The sequence below is a fragment of the Eleutherodactylus coqui genome, chromosome 11 (assembly GCF_035609145.1).
Source record: "Eleutherodactylus coqui strain aEleCoq1 chromosome 11, aEleCoq1.hap1, whole genome shotgun sequence".
Lineage (NCBI taxonomy): Eukaryota > Metazoa > Chordata > Amphibia > Anura > Eleutherodactylidae > Eleutherodactylus > Eleutherodactylus coqui.
The window spans coordinates 72483278-72509756 of NC_089847.1; positions in this window are offsets into that span (position 1 = coordinate 72483278).

The window sequence follows — 26479 nt, forward strand, 5'->3', positions numbered from 1 at the left end:
GAGGACGCGGAGGCCCAAGTCAGGGTGTGGGCACAGGCCGAGCCAGTGTGGTGGCCAGGGGTAGAGGCAGGGCCAGACCGAATAATCCACCAACTGTTTCCCAAAGCGCCCCCTCGCGCCATGCCACCCTGCACAGGTCAAGGTGCTCTACGGTGTGGCAGTTTTTCACAGAGACGCCTGTCGACTGACGAACAGTGGTGTGCAACCTTTGTCGCGCCAAGATCAGCTGGAGAGGCACCACCAACAGCATGCGCAGGCATATGATGGCACAAGTCAGGGTGTGGGCACAGGCCGAGCTCCTGATCCAGGTGTGTCGCAGTCGACTGCTGCGCGATTAGGAGAGAGGCACGTTTCTGGCGTCCCCACATTCATCGCCCAATTAATGGGTCCACGCGGGAGACGGTTATTAGAAAATGAGCAGTGTGAGCAGGTCCTGTCCTGGATGGCAGAAAGTGCTTCGAGCAACCTATCGTCAACCCGCAGTTCTGCGCCGTCCACTGCTGCAAATCCGAATCCTCTGTCTGCTGCTCCTCCTTCCTCCCAGCCTCCTCACTCCACTACAATGACACCTGCTCAGGAGCGGGAACACTCCCAGGAACTGTTCTCGGGCCCCTGCTTAGATTGGGCAGCAGCGGTTCCTCTCCCACCAGAGGAGTTTATCGTCACTGATGCCCAACCATTCGAAAGTTCCCGGGGTCCGGGGGAAGAGGCTGGGGACTTCCGCCAACTGTCTCAACAACTTTCTGTGGGTGAGGAGGACGATGACGATCAGACACAGTTGTCTTGCAGTGAGGTAGTAGGAAGGACAGTAAGTCCGAGGGAGCAGTGCACAGAGGATTCGGAGGAAGAGCAGCAGGACGATGAGGTGACTGACCCCACCTGGTGTGCAACGCTTACTCAGGAGTACAGGTCTTCAGAGGGGGAGTCAAGGGCATCAGCAGGGCAGGTTGCAAGAGGCAGTGCGGTGGCCAGGGGTAGAGGCAGGGCCAGACCGAATAATCCACCAAGTGTTTCCCAAAGCGCCCCCTCGCGCCATGCCACCCTGCAGAGGCCGAGGTGCTCTAAGGTCTGGCAGTTTTTCACAGAGACGCCTGACGACTGACGAACAGTGGTGTGCAACCTTTGTCGCGCAAAGCTCAGCCGGGGAGCCAACACCAACAGCCTCACCACCACCACCATGCGCAGACATATGATGGCCAAGCACCCCACAAGGTGGAACGAAGGCCGTTCAGCGCCTCCGGTTTGCACCCCTGCCTCTCCCCCTGTGCCCCAACCTGCCACTGAGATGCAACCCCCCTCTCAGGACACAGGCACTACCGTCTCCTGGCCTGCACCCACACCCTCACCTCCGCTGTCCTCGGCCCCATCCAGCAGTGTAGTTCAGCGCACCGTCCAGCCGTCGCTTGCGCAACTGTTGGAGCGCAAACGCAAGTACGCCGCCACGCACCCGCACGCTCAAACGTTAACCGTCCGCATAGCAAAATTCATCAGCCTTGAGATGCTGCCGTATAGGGTTGTGGAAACGGAGTCCTTCAAAAGTATCATGGAGGCGGCGGCCCCGCGCTACTCAGTTCCCAGTCGCCACTACTTTTCCCGATGTGCCGTCCCAGCCCTGCACGACCACGTCTCCCGCAACATTGTACGCGCCCTCACCAACGCGGTTACTGCCACGGTCCACTTAAAGGGGTTGTCCCGCGGCAGCAAGTGGGTCTATACACTTCTGTATGGCCATATTAATGCACTTTGTAATGTACATTGTGCATTAATTATGAGCCATACAGAAGTTATAAAAAGTTTTTTACTTACCTGCTCCGTTGCTGGCGTCCTCGTCTCCATGGTGCCGACTAATTTTCGCCCTCCGATGGCCAAATTAGCCGCGCTTGCGCAGTCCGGGTCTTCTCCTGTTCTCTATGGGGCTCCGTGTAGCTCCGCCCCGTCACGTGCCGATTCCAGCCAATCAGGAGGCTGGAATCGGCAATGGACCGCACAGAAGAGCTGCGGTCCACGGAGGAAGAGGATTCCGGCGGCCATCTTCACAGGTAAGTATAGAAGTCACCGGAGCGCGGGGATTAAGGTAAGCGCTCCGGTAAGCTTTCTGTACGTCCCTGCATCGGGGTTGTCTCGCGCCGAACGGGGGGGGGGTTGAAAAAAAAACAAAAAAACGTTTCGGCGCGGGACAACCCCTTTAACTACGGACACGTGGACAAGCACAGGCGGGCAGGGCCACTACATCTCCCTGACGGCACATTGGGTGAATTTAGTGGAGGCTGGGACAGAGTCAGAGCCCGGGACCGCTCACGTCCTACCCACCCCCAGAATTGCGGGCCCCAGCTCGGTGGTGGTATCTGCGGAGGTGTATGCTTCTTCCACTAAAGCACCCTCCTCCTCCTCCTCCTCCTCCTCTGTCTCGCAATCAAGATGTGTTAGCAGCAGCATGTCGCCAGCAGTCGGTGTCGCGCGGTGTGGCAGCACAGCGGTGGGCAAGCGTCAGCAGGCCGTGCTGAAACTACTCAGCTTAGGCGATAAGAGGCACACGGCCCATGAACTGCTGCAGGGTCTGACACAGCAGACCGACCGCTGGCTTGCGCCGCTGAGCCTCCAACCGGGCATGGTCGTGTGTGACAACGGCCGTAACCTGGTGGCGGCTCTGCAGCTCGGCAGCCTCACGCACGTGCCATGCCTGGCCCACGTCTTTAATTTGGTGGTTCAGCGCTTTCTGAAAAGCTACCCACGCTTGTCAGACCTGCTCGTAAAGGCGCGCCGGCTCTGCGCACATTTCCGCAAGTCCCACACGGACGCTGCCACCCTGCGCACCCTGCAACATCACTTTAAGCTGACAGTGCACCGACTGCTGTGCGACGTGCCCACACGGTGGAACTCTACGCTCCACATGTTGGCCAGGCTCTATGAACAGCGTAGAGCTATAGTCGAATACCAACTCCAACATGGGCGGCGCAGTGGGAGTCAGCCTCCTCAATTCCTTTCAGAAGAGTGGGCCTGGTTGGCAGACATCTGCCATGTCCTTGGTAATTTTGAGGAGTCTACCCAGGTGGTGAGCGGCGATGCTACAATCATTAGCGTCACCATTCCTCTGCTATGCATCTTGAGAAATTCCCTGCAAACCATAAAGGCAGCTGCTTTGCGCTCGGAAACGGGGGCGGGGGAAGACAGTATGCCGCTGGATAGTCAGGGCACCCTCCTGTCTATTTCTCAGCGCATACAGGAGGAGGAGGAGGAGCATGAGGAGGATGAGGAGGAGGGGGAAGAGACAGCTTGGCCCGCTGCTGACCGTACACCGGCTGATTGCCTGTCATCCTTTCAGCGTGTATGGCCTGAGGAGGAGGAAGAGGAGGAGGAGGAGGAGGAGGATCCTGAAAGTGATCTTCCTAGTGAAGACAGCCATGTGTTGCGTACAGGTACCCTGGCACACATGGCTGACTTCATGTTAGGATGCCTTTCTCGTGACCCTCGCGTTGCACGCATTCTGGCCACGACGGATTACTGGGTGTACACACTGCTCGATCCACGGTATAAGGAGAACCTGCCCACTCTGTTTCCCGAAGAGGAAAGGGGTTCGAGAGTGTTGCTATACCACAGGACCCTTGCGGACAAGCTGATGGTAAAATTCCCAGCCGACAGCGCTAGTGGCAGAAGGCGCAGTACCGAGGGCCAGGTAGCAGGGGAGGTGCGGAGATCGAGCAGCATGTACATCCCAGGCAGTGCAACAGTCTTTAAGGGCCTGGCCAGCTTTATGGCTCCCCACCAAGACTGTGTCACCGCTCCCCAGTCAAGGCTGAGTCGGCGGGAGCACTGTAAAAGGATGGTGAGGGAGTACGTAGCCGATCGCACGACCATCCTTGGTGACGCCTCTGCCCCCTACAACTACTGGGTGTCGAAGCTGGACACGTGGCCTGAACTAGCGCTGTATGCCCTGGAGGTGCTTGCTTGTCCTGCGGCTAGCGTCTTGTCGGAGAGGGTGTTTAGTGCGGCTGGGGGAATCATCACAGATAAGCGTACCCGCCTGTCAACCGACAGTGCCGACAGGCTAACACTCATCAAGATGAACAAAGGCTGGATTTCCCCAGACTTCTGTTCTCCACCAGCGGACAGCAGCGATACGTAAGCAATACGTAGGCTGCACCCGCGGATGGAAGCTACGTTCTCTCTCACCATCCAAAACGGGGACATTTCTGCTTCATCAATCTGTGTCTAATATTCCTCCTCCTCCTCCTGCTCCTCCTCCTGAAACCTCACGTAATCACGCTGAACGGGCAATTTTTCTTAGGGCCACAAGGCTCACTCAAATAATTTTTCTGAACAATTTTTATAAGTTTCAATGCGCTTAAAAGCGTTGGAACTGTAACTTGAACCAATTTTTCGTTACACTGGGCTGCCTCCAGGCCTAGTTACCACTTAAGCCACATTAACCAAAGCGATTAATGGGTTTCACCTGCCCTCTTGGCTGGCCATGGCCAATTTTTCTGATGTACATTAGTACTGTTGATACAGCAATTTTTGTGGGCCCTCGCCTACAGTGTAATCAAATTAATTTTTAGCCCACCTGCATTAAGCGCGACATTACTACCTCAGCTGTGTTGGGCAATGCAATGGGATATTTCTATGTACCGCCGGTGGCTTCCTGGCACCCACCCATGCTGTGGGTCCACAGGGAATTATAAATGCATCTGTTTCCACTTATAAAGAAACCCAGTCTGACTGGGGCATGCAGTGTGGGCCGAAACCCACCTGCATTAACCCTTTCCAGTCCACTGTCTGACCTGTGAAGACATTAGGGTTTAAGGCTGTACAGCTCCGTTGTTGGTAGACGTCCGTCGGGGTTCTCTTACTGTATATTGCCAGCCTCTCTGCTGTCGGAGCCTATCCTACGTGTCAGCTCATGCAGTACTGGCTTTAGCCAGCATATAGCGCCGTTGTATAACGGCAGAAAAAGAGTAAGCCCCCTAGGAAAACCATATACAAATTGAATTGGAAAGGGTTAAGCACGACATTACTACCTCAGCTGTGTTGGGCAATGCAATGGGATATTTCGGTGTACCGCCGGTGGGTTCCAGGGAGCCACCCATGCTGTAGGTGCACACGGAGTTTTTACTACATCTGTACACTTATAAAGAACCCCAGTCAGACTGGGGCATGCAGTGTGGGCCGAAGCCCACCTGCATTAAGCACGACATTACTACCTCAGCTGTGTTGGGCAATGCAATGGGATATTTCTGTGTACCGCCGGTGGGTTCCAGGGAGCCACCCATGCTGTAGGTGCACACGGAGTTTTTACTACATCTGTACACTTATAAAGAACCCCAGTCAGACTGGGGCATGCAGTGTGGGCCGAAGCCCACCTGCATTAAGCACGACATTACTACCTCAGCTGTGTTGCGCAATGCAATGGGATATTTCTGTGTACCGCCGGTGGCTTCCTGGCACCCACCCATGCTGTAGGTGCACACTGAGTTTTTACTACATCTGTACACTTATAAAGAACCCCAGTCAGACTGGGGCATGCAGTGTGGGCCGAAGCCCACCTGCATTAAGCACGACATTACTACCTCAGCTGTGTTGGGCAATGCAATGGGATATTTCTGTGTACCGCCGGTGGGTTCCAGGGAGCCACCCATGCTGTAGGTGCACACGGAGTTTTTACTACATCTGTACACTTATAAAGAACCCCAGTCAGACTGGGGCATGCAGTGTGGGCCGAAGCCCACCTGCATTAAGCACGACATTACTACCTCAGCTGTGTTGCGCAATGCAATGGGATATTTCTGTGTACCGCCGGTGGCTTCCTGGCACCCACCCATGCTGTAGGTGCACACTGAGTTTTTACTACATCTGTACACTTATAAAGAACCCCAGTCAGACTGGGGCATGCAGTGTGGGCCGAAGCCCACCTGCATTAAGCACGACATTACTACCTCAGCTGTGTTGGGCAATGCAATGGGATATTTCTGTGTACCGCCGGTGGGTTCCAGGGAGCCACCCATGCTGTGGGTCGACAGGGACTTCACAATAGGGAGTTGTACCTGCCTGTGTCTATGAATTAAAAAGCCCAGTCTGACTGGGGCATGCAGACACCTTGACAGAATGAATAGTGTGTGGCACATAGGTTCCCCATTGCTATGCCCACGTGTGCAGCTCCTGATGGCGGTGGCACAGGATTCTATTTCTCATTGCTTCTGTACAGCATTGTGGGCTATCGCTCCGCCACTTTTAAAGAGGGTCGCTGCCTAGCCGTGCCAACCTCTGCAGTGTGTGCCTGCGGTCCCTCATCATGGCAGACGCACTTCTAAATAGACATGAGCGTGGTGTGGCATGAGGGCAGCTGAAGGCTGCCCAGGGACACTTTGGTGTGCGCTGTGGGGGGGAGGGGGGGCGGTTGGGCAGCATGTAACCAAGGAGAAGTGGCAGTGGAGTGTCATGCAGGCAGTGATTGTGCTTTGTTGGAGGTAGTGTGGTGCTTAGCAAAGGTATGCCATGCTAATGAGGGCTTTTCAGAAGTAAAAGTTGTTGGGAGGGGGGGGGGGCCCACTCTTGCCGGTATTGTGGCTTAATAGTGGGACCTGTGAACTTGAGATGCAGCCCAACATGTAGCCCCTCGCCTGCCCTATTCTTTTCTGTGTCATTCCCATCACTTTCTTGAATTGCCCAGATTTTCACACATGAAAACCTTAGCGAGCATCGGCGAAATACAAAAATGCTCTGGTCGCCCATTGACTTCAATGGGGTTCGTTGTTCGAAACGAACCCTCGAGCATCGCGGTAAGTTCGTTCCGAATAACGAACACCCGAACATTTTGGTGTTCGCTCATCTCTAGTTGTACACGCAGCACACACGTACACGCAGACCTTAGGACTGACACAGGCAGGCCAAATATAATTTCTTTTCCTTTTTAGCTTAGGGAAGACCCCACTGCGTATATTCAATGAACAAGAAGTTTAATATCTGTGGTGTGGCCCTCAAAAAGTGTCACACAAGTATAGTGTAGCAGAGTTATTAACTCTAGCAGAGCAGGTATTTGCCAGTCAGGAAAGACAATGGCGCTAGGCTGCAGTAAAGTGTAGCTGGTTGCGTCTGATTTTTGTACGTTGTACACGCAGCACACACGTACACGCAGACCTTAGGACTGACACAGGCAGGCCAAATATAATTTCTTTTCCTTTTTAGCTTAGGGAAGACCCCACTGCGTATATTCAATGAACAAGAAGTTTAATATCTGTGGTGTGGCCCTCAAAAAGTGTCACACAACTATAGTGTAGCAGAGTTATTAACTCTAGCAGAGCAGGTATTTGCCAGTCAGGAAAGACAATGGCGCAAGCCTGCAGTAAAGCGTAGCTGGTTGCGTCTGATTTTTGTACGTTGTACACGCAGCACACACGTACACTGAGACCTTAGGACTGACACAGGCAGGCCAAATATAATTTTTTTCCTTTTTAGCAAAGGGAAGACCCCACTACGTGTATTCAATGAATAATAAATGTCTTCTGGCCCTGCCTACACAATTCTATCCCTGTAGTATTAATGCCGGGTGCAATGCTCTGCACAGCCGGTTTTGAGAAGAAAAAAAAATATGCAACACTGCTAACAGCAGCCTGGACAGTACTGCACACGGATAGAAGTGGCCCTAGAAAGGACCGTTGGGGTTCTTGAAGCCTACACTAACTCCTAACACTCTCCCTGCCTAACCCCCACTTCTGTCCCTATTGCTGGGCGCAATGCTCTGCAGATCCAATTTTGGACAAAAATAAAATAAAATACTGTGCTAACACAGTACTGCACACTAGTAGATGTGGCCCTGAGAAGGGCCGTTGGGGTTCTTGAAGCCTACACTGACTCCTAACGCTCTCCCTACAGCAGCACCAGCAGCAGCACTTTCCCTCAGCTAAGTCACAAGGCATGTGTGGCGAGCCGCGGGAGGGGCCGATTTTTATACTCGGGTGACATCTGATCGCCCCAGCCACTCACAGCAGGGGGGTGGTATAGGGCTTGAACGTCACAGGGGGAAGTTGTAATGCCTTCCCTGTCTTTCAATTGGCCAGAAAAGCGCGCTAACGTCTCAGAGAGGAAACTGAAAGTAACCGGAACACCGCGTGGTGCTCGTTACGAGTAACGAGCATCCCGAACACCCTAATATTCGCACGAATATCAAGCTCGGACGAGTACGTTCGCTCATCTCTAGTAAAGAACCATCTTTTATGTTGGTGTAGAAACCTTCTTTCTCGTCATGTGCCCCTAGACCTCTCTTGATGCACCCCATTATCCTATATGCCTTGTCAGCAACTGCCTGACACTGGTTGCTCCAATAAAGTTTACAGGTAACACTAAACTCCCCAAGTCTTTGTCCATATCAGTTTTATCCAGTGTTTCGCCTTTTAGTGTAATGGTGACATATTTTTTCCTGCCCATGTGCATGACCTTATTATTTAGCAATGTTAAACCTTATTTGCCAGGTCATTAATAAATATTTTAAAAGAATAGGGCCCAGTACTGCCTCCTGTGGTACCCCACTGGTAATGATGACCCAATCAGAGTTTCTACCATTAATTACCACCCTCTGTGTTCTATCATTGAGCCAGTTACTTACTCACTTACACACATTCTCACCCAGACCAAGCATTCTCATTTTATATAACAACCTTTTATGCGGTACAGTATCAACCGCTTTGGAAATTTTTAATACCATCTTAAATACTCATTGTAAGCAGTTCATTCCTTACAGGCATAAAAGAGTAAGGAATAGGAGAAAACCAATGTGGCTCAATAAAGATGTAAAGGGGCAATAAACAGCAAAACGGAAGCATTTAAACTAACCTTCTGTATGCTCACAACAGGTGATTTTTATTTTCTTTGTACACAGTTGAAACATATACAGTAATTTTGAAGATTACCGTAGATGAAACCTCTACATTTAACAGCAGCCGTTTCCCTGGGAGCCACATTCTGTTGCTATTAGAACTGCAACAGAACTGCTTCCCTGCTTGCTATAATACTGTTATATACCTACTGCTACCACTTGGGGGAGCACACAGCACTTAAATTTGGATAACTTCCATTGAGTCCATATGTAGTTATCTCCCTCTAGTGGTTGCTGCATGAATTCCCCTATAAAGATATATTATGAATGTAATCAGCATGGAATTATAAAATTGAATGATGGACATTAATTTTCAGTTTTGCTAGAGGCTCTATGATGTGTCAGACACTCTTTACTCATTAATCTATTATGTTGCTATGCCCCATAAATACATGATCAGTAAAGGAGTTTGTAGGAGCAACTTCAATCAGTTGACCAGTAGAAATATCAGGAGTAAGACCCCCAATAATCTGATATTGATAACCTATTCTAAGGATAAACCATCAATATCAAAATCCCGGAAAACCTTCTTTAACTAGAGTGGTTTTTAGACACCAATAGGAAACATATGTTTTAAAATATATTGTTATCCCTGCTTTATCTTGGATGTTAATGTGTACAATATAAAGGAAAGTTAGTTACACCTAAACTGTACTTTGTTATTTTAGGAGGCAAGTACAGTCATACCTCTACTTTCATCGCCTTCTTCTTCGCCGATTTCCAGTTTCGCTGATTCTTCAGCGCAGAATTGCCCCTCTACTTTCGTTGCCCGCTTCTAGTTTCGCTGGCAGCCCACGTGACCTCGCTGTCCAATCACAGCCATTCATGGATTGCTCCAATCACAGCCATTCATGGCATTCAGCGCTGGCGGTGATTGGCTGAGAAGGCTGTCACTCAGTCGACTCAGCCAATCAGAGCAATCACTTGCTGGGAGGCGGGGAATTCAATCCCCAACACTAGCAACAGATGCTTTGCTGGCTTGACAAGTGCCCGGCAGCCGGCCAGAAGCTCCGAAAGCAGCGGTGGGGACCCTGACACTGGAACCGCTGCTCATTCATTTCAATGGGCGATGCAGGGCCGAAAACGATTGAGTGAACAGCCCATTGAAATGAATGAGATTAACACATAGTCCCGCTCCGTCTCCCCCTGCTATGGGGAAACCCCCCATTGGCTCCGCTCACTCTTCCTGCTTTGAGGAAATCCCAAAGCCCTGCAGAGCTTCTTCTCTCTCCTCCTGAAGCAGCTGCACTTCTCCATCTAGTAACAGTGTCCCCTCTTTTGGCCCCAGTAGTAATAGTATTACTACTGAGGCCAATATAGGGGGCACTATTGTTACTTAGGCCACTGTGGGGGTTACTATTACTACTGGGGTGAATGTAAGGGACACTATTACTTCTGAGACTGCTGTGGGGGGTCACTATTACTGCTGAGGCTTATATAGGGCACACTATTATTACTGGGGTCACTCTTCATGTGGCAGCATACCTCAAGCTGGTATATTTAAACATGGCGGAAATGCTGCAAACTTTCAGCTACAAATTACGCAGTATTTCCACTAGAAGCAATTGTCACATTCTGATCCAAGGACTGGAGCGGTTGTACAAATTGGACACAATTGTTTCCTGGCAGCGTGGAAGCATAGTCAGTCATGATGTGAAGAAATAAAAGGGGTTGTATGTGATTAAAAAATAGCTGTACAGCAGGAAATATGATAAAAATCCACCACTGCTCTAATGGTCCCTTGCTGGTCATTGTTTACTTTGCTGTGGCAATGATGTGCTGCATATCATTGGTGTTACTTGAATGTATGATACAAGATCGCTAGGGCCAGTGATTAGCTTTAGCGGTCATGTGAATGCACAGTATGTCATTGTTGCTGAAAAGTAAATAATGATGAGCAGGGGCCAGCAGGACGTGGGTATTGGAATGGTGGGAAATTGAATGGGTAAGTAATTGGGTTTTTTTTTTTCATTTTATCCCATTGCACTTTTTCATTTTGTCCCATTTCCTGCTGTCTGGCTAATGCTGGATTTACACAGGACAAATGTTGGGCAAACGATGCCGACACTTATCCCTGTGTGTCCTAGCTCCCGTGCTGTCACATAGGAGTTAGTATAGCTGGCTCACTCACGGAGCGGCCAGCAGGGGAGCGGGGCAGCAGCAGGAGATTTCTCTACTCTCACTCCCTTGCCCCTCTTTATTGACATAACAAAGTGGTCATTCAGTACTGAACGGCCATTAGTTACATTGAGCGAGGAGTGATCAGCTCGTCGTCCATCATTTATGCTGCATAAATGATGGATGATCAGCTCATCACTTGTTCAGTTTAAATTGCGGCGGTTCAGTACTGAACAGCCACTGTGTTATGTCAATAGAGAGGGGCGGGAGAGCAATAGGAGAGAAATCTCCTGCTGCCTCCCCGCTGAGAGTTTACAATACTAGCTCCTGCGCAGGTTCACAGGAGCTAGCATATGCGGGGAGGAATGTTGGGCGTCGTTTGCCCAACATTCTACCGTGTTAACCCAGCATAATTTGAAATCTCAGACGACCCTTTTAATGAATGTGACAATGAAAAACAACCATACCGCTAGATGGAGATTCATTTTAGAACAATACCTTTGCCCATTCACAGAAACAGATTTGCTACACTTTATTTGAGATCTGAGTTGGGACCCGCTCAGCCACTTACAGGCTTCAGTGGCCTTAGAAGAATATGTCACGGAGCCTGTGAGGGAATGAGCAGTCATGTGCATAATGAACAGCAGGTGACTGCTCGACACTTCTTACAGGTTCCGTGTGGTGGGTTACAGCACTGGACAGGGAACCACTGTTGCAGGAGAGTATTCAGTTGTTAAGAATCGTATGCCCTTTTTTACTTTTTTTCTTATATCACAGAAAACCCCTTTAAGCTACTGTCAGAATCTACATAGACTCCCTAGCACCAGAAGTTGTTGGCATGCCATGGACTGCTGTATTCACAAGATACAAAGGTAGCCAAACTTGACCAGTTTAAAAGACAGACACTGGCCTACCATACTACCATACTCTTGCTGTCCCTTCTCTTATTCAATTTTTTCCAAATATATATCATTTTTTAGTTTATTTTAACCCTTCAATACATCATAATTCACAGAATAAAACCCTAAAACATAACTTATAATTTATTTTAAAAAGAGGGACATAATTAAACACTTAGTCAAAAATTAAAGAACCTTTTTTAATAGAAGAGACTGTAGCTACCCAAACAAACCATTATTAAAGTAAATAATAGGATTTGAACTCAGGGCCCCAGATTTCCAAAGCCAAGAACCCTTAACCAAGTAGCTACCGTATAAAGGTACTGCCCAAAAGAAAATTCATATAGGTGGAAAAGGGTGATAATCAAAAAAGGCTGAAACCCAAATTAGAAACAATTCATAAGATGATGAGTAAGTACAGACAATGGGGCACAAACTCAGGACCTTAGCATCCAAAGGCCACAGTGCTAACCACTAGACCATAATGTTATTCCTAAGATGTTTTTAAGAGAAACATCTGAACATGAGTCAACAATGTGATGCAGCAGCCAAAAAGACAAACACAATTCTGGGATGTATTAAAAGAAGCTTAGAGTCTAGATCACGTGAGGTCTTTATCCCCCTCTACTCTTCCTAAGTCAGACCTCATCTGGAATACTGTGTACAGTTCTGGGCACCCCACTTTAAAAAAGACATAGACAAACTGGAGCAAGTTCAGAGAAGAGTTATCAAGATGGTAAGTGGTCTGCAAATCATGTCCTATGAAGAACGGTTAAAGGATCTGGGAATGTTTAGCTTGCAAAAAAGAAGGCTGAGAGGAGACTTAATAGCGGTCTTCAAGTATCTGAAGGGCTGTCACAGTGCAGAGGGATCAGCCCTATTCTCATTTGCACAGGGAAAGACTAGAAGCAATGGGATGAAACTGAAAGGGAGGAGACACAAATTAGATATTAGAAAAAATTTTCTGACAGTGAGGGTGATCAATGAGTGGAACAGGTTACCACGGGAGGTGATGAGTTCTCCTTCAATGGAAGTGTTCAAACAAAGGCTGGACAAATATCTGTCTGTGTTGATTTAGTAAATCCTGCACTAAGTAAGGGGTTGGACCGGATGACCCTGGAGGTCCCTTCCAACTCTACCATTCTATGATTCTATGATTAAGTTAATGCTAACTACAATCTCTGGGAACAAGGATAGCTAAGCATTGTATTTGTTAGTAGCCTGTCATATCAAAGACCGACTGGTTCTTAAAGAGACATAATAAATACACAATATTATTGATAAATAATCTGGAAACCCTGGTCCCGATATAGAATTCCCCCCAAAAAACACAAGGTCCACTAGACCCCTTCTTTGGGCAGTCTTTTGTGAGGGTTATTTACGATGTGTCTGGCCACTGTGTCAGTGTCTTTCTACCCACTGCCAGTCCACCATCAGGACTGGCTATCATTTACTATTTTTTGGACTCTGTTTTGTATCACGACTGTCTTTTTGGTTATGCTTCAAAGACTTTTATTCCTGATGATTTAGTGTTCAACAAGACCAACAGATACATGTTGAGTTTTCTGGCTTGTTTTTCCAGTGTTAGGCCCCCTGCGGCGGGATTGCCTGCAGAATTTCCACCCCTGACAGCCTGCATAGGATTGCATTACAATACGCAATCCTATGCAGACAGACGCAATTTGCACGCGGAAAACAAATCCCGGCATACTCTATTTCTGTGCGGGTCTCGCAGAGGCCCGCACAGAAATGTCACTCCCGGGCCAGCAGCCAGCACATCAGAGAGCGGAGCCGCGGGAGAGGTGAGCGCCACACTGGTCCCTGCAGGGGCTCGGGTCGGGATCCGACCCGGCCATCTGCAGGCGGCCTTAGGCTGGGGCACAAGCCAGTCTTGTTTTTGCACTTTATTTTTTGTTCTCTTTTGAGTCTAGTGGACCTCTGGGTTTTGGAGGGTAATTCTATATCAAAACCAGGGTATCCAGATTGTTTATCAATAAATTTGTGTATTTATTATGTCTCTTAAGGAAACAGGAACCAAATGGTCTTTGATATGGCAGGCTGCTAATAAATGCTATGATTAGCTAGCTTTGTGCTCAGAGATTGTAGTTAGTACTAGCCTGTTTCGTTGAAAAATTTCTTAGGAAAGTGTTGTGGAGGTAGTGGTTAGCACTTTGGCCTTGGGATACTGTGTTATGAGTTCGAGCCTCTTTGGAGAAAGCTTTTATTTTCCTGTGAACTATCTAAAGGTAGGTTTGTGTATATTTACTATTGTATCATCTTATGGATGGTTTCTTATTATTTGGGCTTCAGCATTCTTTGATTTTCACCTTTTTCCCACTATAGGAATTTTCTTAACCACTTAACTAAGTAGCTACCTTATAAACGCAATACCCTTATAAGGTAACTACTTGGTTAAGTGGTTACTGCCTTGACTTTGGAACTCTGAGGCCCTACTATTGGCCTCAATAAAGGTTTGGTTGGGTAACTACAGTCTCTTCTATGGGAACTTAAAAAAGTTTATTTAGTTTTTGACTAATTGTTTAACCATGTCCCTTTTTTTAAAATTATTAATATAAAAAGTTATATTTTAGGGATTTATTCTGTAAATTTTTCTAGCTTTTCTTGATCTTTTCATCCTAATTGCCTTTCAGTGATTTCTTTAATACACCATGATGTAACTGTATGTCATAGATAGCTAGTTAGTTATCTCGCTTGAACAACGAGGATCCGTAGCGCCGATCTAGAATGACCACGACCAAGAGCATTGCTCCATTCAGTGTTGATGTCGGAGGAGGTACCGTTGCCTATCTGTTGCACCCACAAGCGTTGCGGACAACCAGGAGGCCTCCGCCATCCGGCAGGGGGTCGTCTCTTGACTTTCCTAGCAATTGCTGTGGTTAGAGCACCGTGAACAGCTTCTGACAAGCGTGCAACATGACCAAAAGGTGCAAGTCGTCTCCTTGTTATTGTTTTTGTGATTGACTCAAGCCCCGTGTGAGCCTGTATCTCATTGTTTCTGATGAAGTCAAACCAATTGACACAAAAGAATCTGGTGTTGGCATCGCATGTAAAAGGACTCCAGATGTTCAGTCGTTTGTAACAGCAAGGTCCAGGTCTCCGAGCCGTACAGTAATATTGGCATTACGCAGATCTGATAAAATCGAATCTTAGTCCTGAGTGTTATGTTCTGCCTCCGCCAGAGTTTATCCAGGAAACTCATCACCGAGACTGCCAGTGCTATTCTTCACAGGATGTCTGGAAGCGCCCTTCTATCTGTGTGCTGAACGCTTCCAAGGTACACGAACTCACTGAAAGTGTCAACTCTCTTGCCGTTTACGTCTAGGTCCGGAGGGATTGTGCCGGCTCCTAGATTCTGCAGCTTGGTTTTTTGCCAGGAGATGTATGCCTAAGACAGGATGCCTCAAAATTGAGCTGTTCCAATGAGTGTCTCAGATTATTAGATGCGATATCCAAGAGTGTGACATCCAAGAGTGCGACATCCAAGAGTGCAACATCGTCGGTGTAGTCCAGGTCGGTGAAGTGGTACTCTGGAAGAGTGACCCCATTACATTGGACAAAACGCTGAAGAATCCAGTCCATAGCCCTGCAGAAGAGTGCGGGAGCCACGACGCAACCTTGTCGAACACCAGACGAGGTCTCAAAACTAGCAGAGGTTGAACTGTTGATATGGACTTTGGCGGATGTGCCTTGATGCATGTCTTTTAGTAGGTTTAGAAGGGATGTGGGGATGCCAATGCTACGCATGGGCATCCAGAGGGCTTTTCTGTCGACCGAGTTGAACGCCGCCTTGAGATTGACATATGCGACGAGGAGCAGTTTGTTAAATTCTCTATGTAACTCTGAGAGGAGCCTAAGAGCATGTATGGCATCCTTGGTGGAGCGGCCTGCCGTGAAGCCTGACACCTTGATATACACCTTGATAACACACCTTGATATACAGTTACATTGTGATAATCGCACAGACACAGGAGCTGAATGATTTCGGTAAAGTACATGATTTTGGTAACTTCTTTATTGCCCAGTAACATAAAGTTGGGCTCAGACTGGGAACAAAAATCAGTCTTGGCTATTGTTTACCACTCTGATGCAAATAGAAATAAATGGTTGCAGATTGGCAGGGACTATTTGCTATATTTAAGGGGAAAAGCCTAAAGGAATCTCTTCTTTAGTCGGCAATCTTTCTTTGAATTGGACAATCAATCAAGTAAGTTGTTGGCCTTTATGGCCCGTCAGGAGACAGCCTTGCAATACTAAGGATTAAGTCGGCTGAGGGAATCACACTCTTGGATCCAAGGTATATCCTGAATAGATTTCAACAATTCTCTAGTACCCTGTATCAATCACAGCCTGATTATTCCTCTACCGAGCTAAATACCTACTTAGCAGGCATAGTATTTCCTATATTACAAGATACTCACAAATCCCTATTAGACACCCCTATTACGAGGGAAGAAATTGAGCAAGCATTAAAGGCCATGACAAAAGGCAAGACCCTGGGACCGGATGGTATACCACTTGAGGTCTATTTACAACACAAAGAGATTTGTGCCGCACTTGCTTTTTTTTAATACAAATATATATTTGAGGAGAGCCGCCTTCTGGAATCTATGTTGGAGGCTAGCATAGTGCTTATTTTAAAGCCCAATAATGACCCGAAGGACTGTGGGTCATATAGGCCCATTTCACTATTAAACACTGATTATAAAATCCTCACTAAGATATTGGCCTCCCGCCTGAATCAAGCAACAAAAGAAGTCATACATCCTGACTAGAGATGAGCGAACACGTTCGGCCCCGCCCCTTTTTCGCCCGAACACCGAACTTTGCGAACACTTCAGTGTTCGGGCGAAAAAGTTCGGGGGCCGCCGTGGCAGCGCGGGGGGGTGCGGCGGGGAGTGGGGGGGAGAGGGAGAGAGAGAGGGCTCCCCCCTGTTCCCCGCTACTGCCGCCCGCGCCGCCGCGCATCTCCCCGCCCCCCGGCGGCACCCGGACACTTACGCGCGAACACTGCAGTGTTCGGCAAAGCCGGTGTCCGGGTGCGGATGTGTCCGTAACGGACATGTTCGCTCATCTCTAATCCTGACCAAGCAGGTTTTATTCTGGGAATGTTTACATCGGATAATATTAGAAGGACACAGGTAGTTACGCAAGTGGGCTGGAGTTTGGGGTCAGACTGGGTCTTGGCCTTATTAGACGCTGCTAAGGCATTCATAGTAACACAGTAACATAGTTTGTAAGGCCGAATGAAGACAATGTCCATCTAGTCCAGCCTGTTTATCCTCCTGTGTTGTTGATCCAGAGGAAGGCAAAAAAAACCCCAATTGGCCCCTTTGGGGGACAAATTCCTTCCCGACTTCCTAACGGCAATCAGACTAATCCCTGGATCAACCTTTAATAGTTCCTACCTGCTGTGTACCCAGATTAACAACCTAAGATTTATATCCTGTAATATCCTTTTAAAGTCCCCTTTTAAACTCCTCTATGGATTTTGCCATCACCACATCATCAGGCACAGAGTTCCACAGTCTAACTGCTCTTACAGTAAAGAATCCCCTTCTATGTTGGTGATGAAACCTACTTTCCTCTAATCGTAGCGGATGTCCTCTTGTTACCGTCGCGGTCCTGGGTGTAAACAGATCATAGGAGAGATCCTTGTATTGTCCTCATGTATTTATACATAGTTATTTGGTTGCCCCTTAGCCGTCTTTTTTCTAGAGTAAATAATCCCAATTTTGATAGCCTCTCTGGGTATTCCAGTCCCTTCATTTCATGCATTAGTTTAGTTGCCCTTCTTTGAACCCCCTCCAGCACTGTAACATCTTTCCTGAGCACCGGTGACCAGAACTGTGCACAGTATTCCATGTGAGGCTTGATAAGTGCCTTATATAGTGGGAGGATAATGTTCTTGTCCTTCACCCCTATACCTGTTTTAATGCATTCCAAGACTTTATTAGCTTTTGCAGCAGCTGACTGGCATTGGTAACTCCAGTTTAGTCTACCATCCACTAGTACCCCCAGGTTTTTTTCCATATCACTTTTCCCTAGCAGTACCCCATTTAGTGTATATTGGTGACATCTGTTTCTCCTGCCCATGTGCAGAACCTTACATTTTTCAACATTCTGTTGTGGCCATATTTAATAGAGGCACTTCGGAGATTTGGATTTGGATGCATTTATTAAGTGGATCTCTATTCTGAATAGATCTCCAGTAGCCATGGTTGTGGTAAATGGTCTGACTTCCACCTCCTTTTCACTACACAGGGGTACCCGACAAGGCTGCCTGCTCTCCCCCCTCCTGCTTTCTATCACAGTAGAGCCTTTGGCTTTAATAATTCGGCAGCATGGGTCATACAAGGGCATTGAGATCGGAGCTAGAGAGGATAGAATAAGCTTGTATGCTGATGATTTATTACTATATATGTCCAAACCTTGGCACACTTTGCCACTGGCTATCTTACTAATAGATGGGTTTGGAAGATTTTCAGGCTTATGTATTAATTGGTAGAGTCTGCTTTAATGCCCATGAGACATGAGGGTTGGCAGATAGGAGAGCTATTCCACAACCTACAGATCACTTACCCATTTAAGTATCTCGGGATTTATGTCTGTAGAGATCACACGCTGAGCTTTGCTTTGAATATTGCCTCTCTATTAACATCTCTGCAACATAAGCTCAAAACATGGAGTACTCTACCATTATCTGTGGCTGGTAGAATAAATCTTATTAAAATGATTGTTCTCCCAAAATACCTATATTGCATAGAACACGCAGACACAATTATACCCCAGAAATCTTTACAGAGTGGCAGACATGTAAATCACTAACTAAATATGGATAATAACATTCCCACATCTTGTGAATCTACCATATAAGCAGTTCTGGGTGAATCTGGAAATCACTACATTGGAACATTTGTAGATTAACGGAGTACTAGCCTCTTTTGAACAACTCCAGTAGCTGTACCAAGTCTCTAGGAATGGATTCTATAGATACTTGCAACTACGGCACGATCATACAACACAATTCCCAGAAACAAAGACAACCTTTTTCTCTGTACCCTCTAATTAGGCATAATGCGCACTTAAGACCCCAGGGGTCTGATATCGACATTGTACACCCATCTGCTGCATTCTAAAATTTCCAATATATTGGTGATGGATAGATGGAGGGGACTTATCCCCTCCCTTACTGGTAAGAAATGGGATTTCGCGAAGGCATTATATATTATGGTATGCCCAGCTGCAAACAATAAATAAACTGAACTTTATATACTTCACCAGTGCTATCTAACGCCGACTGGGCTGTATAAAATGAACAGTGTATCTGCCAACCAATGTCATTGATGCCAAGCCCCGGGTGCAAATTTCAACCATTTAATATGGAGCTGCCCACATATTTACACATACTGGAGGGAGGTTACAGAATTTCTAAGCCAGCTAATGGGGATGCCAATTCCAGTTGACCCAATCATATGCTTGTTGGGTGTTTTGGATGAGGAGCACTAGCAATTTCACGATCCGATATTCCTTACTAAGGTATTCTTGGCTCACAAAACGATAGTCTTATGCTGAATGGATAGGCATTCCCCAACACTCTCAATGTGGCAGAATATTGCTAATATTCCACTTTGCCATATGAGAACATAGTTTATAAAAATAGAAAATGCCCCGGGAAATTCCATAAGATGTGAGGGAGATGGTGTGGCTCCACGGACACAACTTCCACACAGGATCTGTTCCAAAGTTTATTGAATAGAGCTATATCTAGGGCTGGTCGGTAATGTGGACGCCAACTGGCAAATTCTACGGACACCGTAGTCTAACGCACTAATGTATTGTATTTATATGTCGGTTGTAAACAATATACTAGACATGAACGAGCATGCTCGTTCGAGCATTAGCATACTCGAAAGTACTTGTTACTCGACCGAGCACCATGCGGTGATCGAGAAAATTTCACCCTCTCCTCCCCACATGTTTAGCGGCTTTTTTAGCCAATGAACATGCAGGGAAGGCTTTGGCACCTCCTGCTATGACATGCCAACCCTGTGCACGTCTATAGCAGTGTATAGCTGGCCAGATCAGGTGGTGACCCACGAGCATAAAAACTCAGGTCACCTGATGCTTGCCTCACAGGGAGGCTGGGTTAGCTAAGGGACAGAGCTGCTGTGAATGAGGGAGAGCGTTAATGTAGGTTATAAGGAGTGTTTAGGTTGGGATCCATTTTCAAAGAACCCAACAGTCCTTTTTAGGACTACAACTCCACTTTTGCGCATCATCAATTTGGCTGCCTGGGACCAGTAGTGCGCACAAAGCATTCACAAGTATCCCGGCTGTATACTGCATACTATTACCAGTTCTATACAGTATACTGCTACTGGTGTACACAAACTATATAGGAACTAACAAAACTCCTCTCATTTTTCATTTTTTTAAATTTGTTTTTATACAAGACTGTACTCATTTTTAACTCTCTATTTTTTGCTATAGCGTATGCAAAATACCCCAGTGTGTGTCCTGTCGATCCAGACTATATAACAAAACTGTACACATTTTTCGCTGTCTATTTTTTGCTAGAATATACGCAAAATACCTCAGTGTGTGTCCTGTCGATCCATACTATATAACAAGACTGTACACATTTCTCACTGTCTATTTTTTGCTATAGTGTACGCAAAATACCCCAGTGTGTGTCCTCTCGATCTGCACTATATAACAAGACTGTATACATTTTTCACTGTCTATACAACATGATCAAAACTAGGGGTAAAGATCGAGGACGAGGACCTGGACGTGGGCGTCTGAATGAGGGTGTGGGCAGAGGCCAAGGTCATGGGCAGGGTGAAACAGTGCCTGCTGCTGAGGGAGAAGTAGAACGTTGCATATCTACACTCCCTAGCTTCATCTCACAGTTTGCAGGTCCGCGTGGTACACCATTATTAAAACGACAACAGTGTGATCAGGTGATCACGTTGATAGCCGATAACGCGTCCAGTAATTTATCCACCACCCAGTCTTCCACACAGTCCACTCACGCTAGCCAAGGGACTGGACCTGTGAATCCTCACGCTGATCCTCCTTCCTCCCAGGCACTCCAGGAAAAGGAGAGACTCAGAACAGGCATACTCACAGGAACTGTTCTCAGGTCACTTCACTGAGTCGCAAACAACGGTTCATGAGCCACCTGAGCAGTTTGTCGTGACCGATGCCCAAAATTTAGAACTTTCACAGTCTCAGGATGGACACTCACTGGCGTTTTCTTCTCCACTGCGCTGCGAGAGTAAATGAAAAGTCTCGCAGCGCAGTGCGAGAAAATAAAAGGCATCACGCCGGGATATCGCCAGTCTTTTCAATGGGGCCAGCGGCAGCAGCGCTAGCCCTATTGAAAAGATATGGAGAATGACGCAGACTTCTGCCACAGCTGTGACAGCTGTGGCAGGAGTTTCCTTCATCCCTGCGGGGACCACGGGGATGAAGGAATCCTCTGCCACAGCTGTCACAGCTGTGGCAGAAGTGCAGCATGATATCCCATTGCTTTCAATGGGATTGCCACTGCTGCCAGTCCCATTGAAAGCAGTGGTTTGTAGCAAACCCCGCAGTATGATTTTCAGGGAAGGGCTTGAAATATAAGCCCTTCCCTGAAAATCATCAATAAGTGTTAAAAAAATTTTTTTAAAATGTACTCACCTCTCCGCCGCTCAGACGCGTCCTCCGGCTGGCTCCCCGGAACTGCTGTCCAGCACTTTCAGCAGGCAGGGATATAAAAATCCCTGCCTCCTGAAAGGGCTGTTGTGCTGATTGGCTGAGGGCTCAGCCAATAGTAGTTAGTGCTTAGCTATTGGCTGAGCGCTCAGCCAATTACAGATTGTGAATTACATTCATGAATAGCTAAGATAGTGCTATTCATGAATGAATAGCTAAACACTCTGTAATCTCTCCCAGGATCTGTTTATACCCAGGACTACGTTGGTAACAAGAGGGCATCCACTACGTTTAGAGGAAAGTAGGTTTCATCACCAACATAGAAAAGGGTTCTTTACTGTAAGAGCAGTTAAACTGTGGAACTCTCTGCCTGAGGAAGTGGTGATGGCAAAATCCGTAGAAGAGTTTAAAAGGGGACTTAATGTCTTTCTGGAGAGGAAGGATATTATAAGTTATAAATCTAAGGTTAATTATTAATCCGGGTATACAGGCAGGTAGGAACTATTAGGGGTGGTTCCAGGGAACAGTCTGATTGCCATTAGGGAGTCGGGAAGGAATTTTTTCCCCAAAAGGGCTAATTGGCTTCTGCTCTTGGGGTTTTTTGCCTTCCTCTGGATCAACAACACAGGAGGATAAACAGGCTGGACTAGATGGATATTGTCTTCATTCAGCCTTACAAACTATGTTACTATGTAATTGACTGAGCGCTCAGCCAATAGCTAAGCACTAGCTGCTATTGGCTGAGCTCTCAGCCAATCAGCACAGTCCTTTCAGGAGGCGGGGATTTTTAAATCCCCGCCTGCTGAAAGTGCTGGATAGCAGTGCCGGGGAGCCAGCCGGAGAACGCGTCTGAGCGGCGGAGAGGTGAGTAAATTTTAAAAAAAAAATTTTAACACTTATTGATGATTTTCAGGGAAGGGCTTCTATTTCAAGCCCTTCCCCGATAATCATACTGCGGGGCTTGCAAGAAAGCACTGCTTTCAAGGGGATCGGTGAAAGCAATGGGATATCATTTTGCACTTCTGCCACAGCTGTGACAGCTGTGACAGCTGTGGCAGAAGTCCGTGGTATTCTCCCTATGTTTTCAATGTAGCTAGCGCTGCTGCCGCTGGCCCCATTAAAAACACTGGCAATATGCTGGTTCTATTTTGGCGTCTTTCTTGCGCTGCGAGGCGAGAGTTTTCCTGTGGTCTCGCAGTGCAAAAATGAAAATATCGCCAGTGGGTGTCCACCCTCAGGGTGATGAGGGTGGGGACTTGCAAGTAGTGTCTCAAGAGATATTTGTTGATGATGATGATGAGACACAGTTGTCTGTCAGTGAGGTTGTTGTTAGGGCAGTATGTCTGAGGGAGGAGCAGACTGAGGATTCAGAGGAAGAGCTGGTGGATGATGAGGTGACTGACCCGACCTGTGTTGGTAAGCCTACTGAAGACAGCGCTTCAGAGGGGAGGCAAGTGCAGCACCAGAACAGGTTGGAAGAGGTAGTGAGGTGGCCAGAGGGAGAGGCAGGGCCAGAGCAAGTAATCCCCCAACTGTTCCCCACAGCACCTCCTCGCGGCAAGCTCCCATGCAGAGGGCTAGGTGTTCGAAGGTCTGAAGGTTTTTTTAATGAGAGTGCGGGACGACCAACGAACAGTGGTGTGCAACCTGTGCCGCACCAAAATCAGCAGGGGAGCCACCACTACCAGCCTGACCACCACCAGCATGTGCAGGCATATGATAGCTAAGCACCCGACGAGGTGGACCGAAGGCCATTCATCGCCTGTGGGTCACACCACTGCCTTTTCCCCTGTGTCAAATGCTGGCACTGAGATGCCATCTCCCTCCCAGGATGCAGGAACGAGCGTCTCTCGCCCTGCACCCACCCCTTTACCTGCACGCCCTTCTATTGCCTCCACCAATGTATCCCAGTGCAGCGTTCAGCTGTTCATAACACAAATATTAGAGTGCAAGCGCAAATATGCAGCCACCCACCCGCATGCACAATCGCTAAACGTGCATATCTCCAAACTGCTGAGCCTGGAGATGCTGCCATGTAGGCTGGTAGAAACTGAGGCTTTCCACAACCTCATGGTGGCGGCCGTCCCTCACTACTCGGTCCCCAGTCGCCACTATTTTTCCCGCTGTGCCGTCCCTGCCCTACACCAGCACGTGTCACAGAATATCAACCGTGCCCTCACCAACGCAGTTACTGGGAAGGTCCACTTAACCACCGACACGTGGACAAGTGCTGGCGGGCAGGGACACTACATCTCCCTGATGGCACATTAGGTTAACCTGGTGGAGGCTGGGACCGAGTCTGACCCTGGGTCCGCTCACATGCTACCCACACTGAGGATTGCGGGTCCTACTTCGGTCATGGTTTCTCCGACTTATTATGCCACCTTCTCCAACCCCCCCTCCTCTTCCTCCTCCACCTTTCAATTACCTTCTGTGAGCACGTCACCTTCAGTCGGTAGCTCAAGGCGCTGCAGTACTGCCATAGGGAAGCGTCAACAGGCTGTGCTGAAACCAATGAGCTTAAGTAACAAAAGCACACTGCCCAAGAGCTGTTACAGGGTTTGACGGAGCAGAAAGATCTGTGGCTTTCACCGCTGAACCTCCAACCAGGCATGGTCCTGTGTGACAAGGGGCGTAACCTGGTGGCGGCTCTGCAGCTTGGCAGACTAACACACGTGCCATGTCTGGCCCACATGTTCAATCTGGTGGTTCAGCGCTTTCTTAAAAACTACCCCAATTTGGATGAGCTGCTCAGCAAGGTGAATCGCATGTGCGCACATTTCAGAAAGTCCACCACAGATGCTGCAACCCTCAGGACACTGCAACAGCGCTTCCAGCTGCCAGTTCACTGTCTATTGTGCGACGTGCCCATGTGCTGGAATTCAACTTTGCACATGTTGGCCAGGGTTTACAACCAGCGGAGAGCTGTTGTTGAATAAGAGCTACAACATGCACGTCGGAGTGGTATTCAGCCTCTGCACTTCTTCACACAGGTGTGGGCATGGATGTCTGACATCTGTCAGGTGTTAGGAAACTTTGAGGAGTCAACACAAATGGTGAGTGATGATGCCGCCATTATCAGCGTAACCATCCCGCAGCTTTGCCTGCTGAGAAGGTCGCTGCTAAACATTAAGGCTGACGCTTTGCAGATAGAACAGGAGATGGGGGGTGACAATACGTTGCTTGATAGCCAGACCACCCTCAGGTCTGTTTCTCAAAGCGTATTGGAGGAGGAAGAGGGGGAAAAGACTGCTGCCCACACTGCAGAAGGTACCAATGCTACTTCCTTCACATCTGTTCAGCGTGTATGGGCTGAAGAGGAGGAGGAGAAGACTAAGAGTCATCCTCCTAGTGAGGACAGCGATGTGTTGCGTACTGGGATTCTGGCACACATGGCTGACTTTATGTTAAGCTGCCTTTCCCATGACCCTCGTGTTAGACGCATTCTGGCCAACACGGATTACTGGGTGTTCACCCTTCTCGACCCTCAGTATAAGAAAAACCTTTCTACTCTCATTGACGAAGAGGAAAGGAGTACGAGAGCGATGCAATACCACAAGGCCCTGGTGGAAAAGCTGATACTAAACTTCCCATCTGACAATGCAAGTGGTAGAGGACATAGTTCAGTGGGCCAACTAGCAGGGGAACATTCTCCAATGGCCTTTGCCAGTTTTTAGCATCCCAGCCAGACTGTGTCACCACTCCCCAGTCTAGGCTGAGTAGGAGGAAACAGTGTAAAAAGATGGTGAAGGAGTACATAGCCGACCATACCAATGTCCTCTGTGATCCCTCTGCTCCATACAACTATTGGGTGTCAAAGCTGGAACGTGGCACGAACTTGCGCTATACGCCTTGGAGGTGCTGGCCTGCCCTGCTGCTAGTGTGTTATCAGAGAGGGTGTTTAATGCTGCTGGGGGGATTATCACAGATAAGCGTACCACCTGTCAACTGACAGCACCAACAGTCTTACACTTATTAAGATGAACAAAGCCTGGATTTCCCCAGACTTCTCTTCTCCACCGGTGGAAAGCAGCTTAACATAAAGTTTTTTTTAAGCTGGAACTGGAGAACCATGCACCCTCTATCACCTCAAAAAGGGTAGAAGTAGCTTGGTCTATCCTTCTCTATCTTCCTCCTCCTCGTCCTCCTAAACCAGCATGTCAGCACACTGAACAGCCAATTCTTCGGAGGGCCAAAAGGCTCTGTAAAAACTATTTTTTTCGGAGGGCTGCCTCCAGGTTCTCGCCCCCAATTTTGAAGAGATTCACCACTAGAGTTCAACAAATGTGCTGCTTCCAGCTTCACACGCCCACAGAGTCCACAAATGTATCCCAGTGCAGTGTCCAGCTATCTCCCACCGAGACAGAATGAATTGTTCTGGTTTGGCCACTCTAATTTCTTCATAGTACATGCTGTCTTTCCCTGGGGCACTGGTTAAAAAGCCCCTCGGGGAGAGGCAGGGGCTGGGACAGGCAGTAGCTTGCTTGTCGGTGGACCGCCACCTGGATCCCATTAAGCAAGTACGAGCTCTATGTTAAAAAAATATTTCAGGGGTTCACCTGCACTCTGGGTAAACAAATCTTTCAGGGGTTCGCCTATACTCTTGTTAAACAAATGTTTCAGGGGCTTGCCTATACTCTTGGTGAACAAATACTATGCACTCTCGCTCTTTCAGGTTCTGCAATATTGGTGAAAAAAAAATCATTTTTTTAAAATGGGTGGTTTTTTTTCATAAAAAATTTAGAAGTATTGGCCTGTGAGTCCCCCCTATGCTGGCGTTTGTGGCTAATGAAATGCTGCGATGGAGGTGGCATGGGATGGCACTTACAATCATACATTAATTTGTGTATGATTTGTCAGCTATGAAGCACAA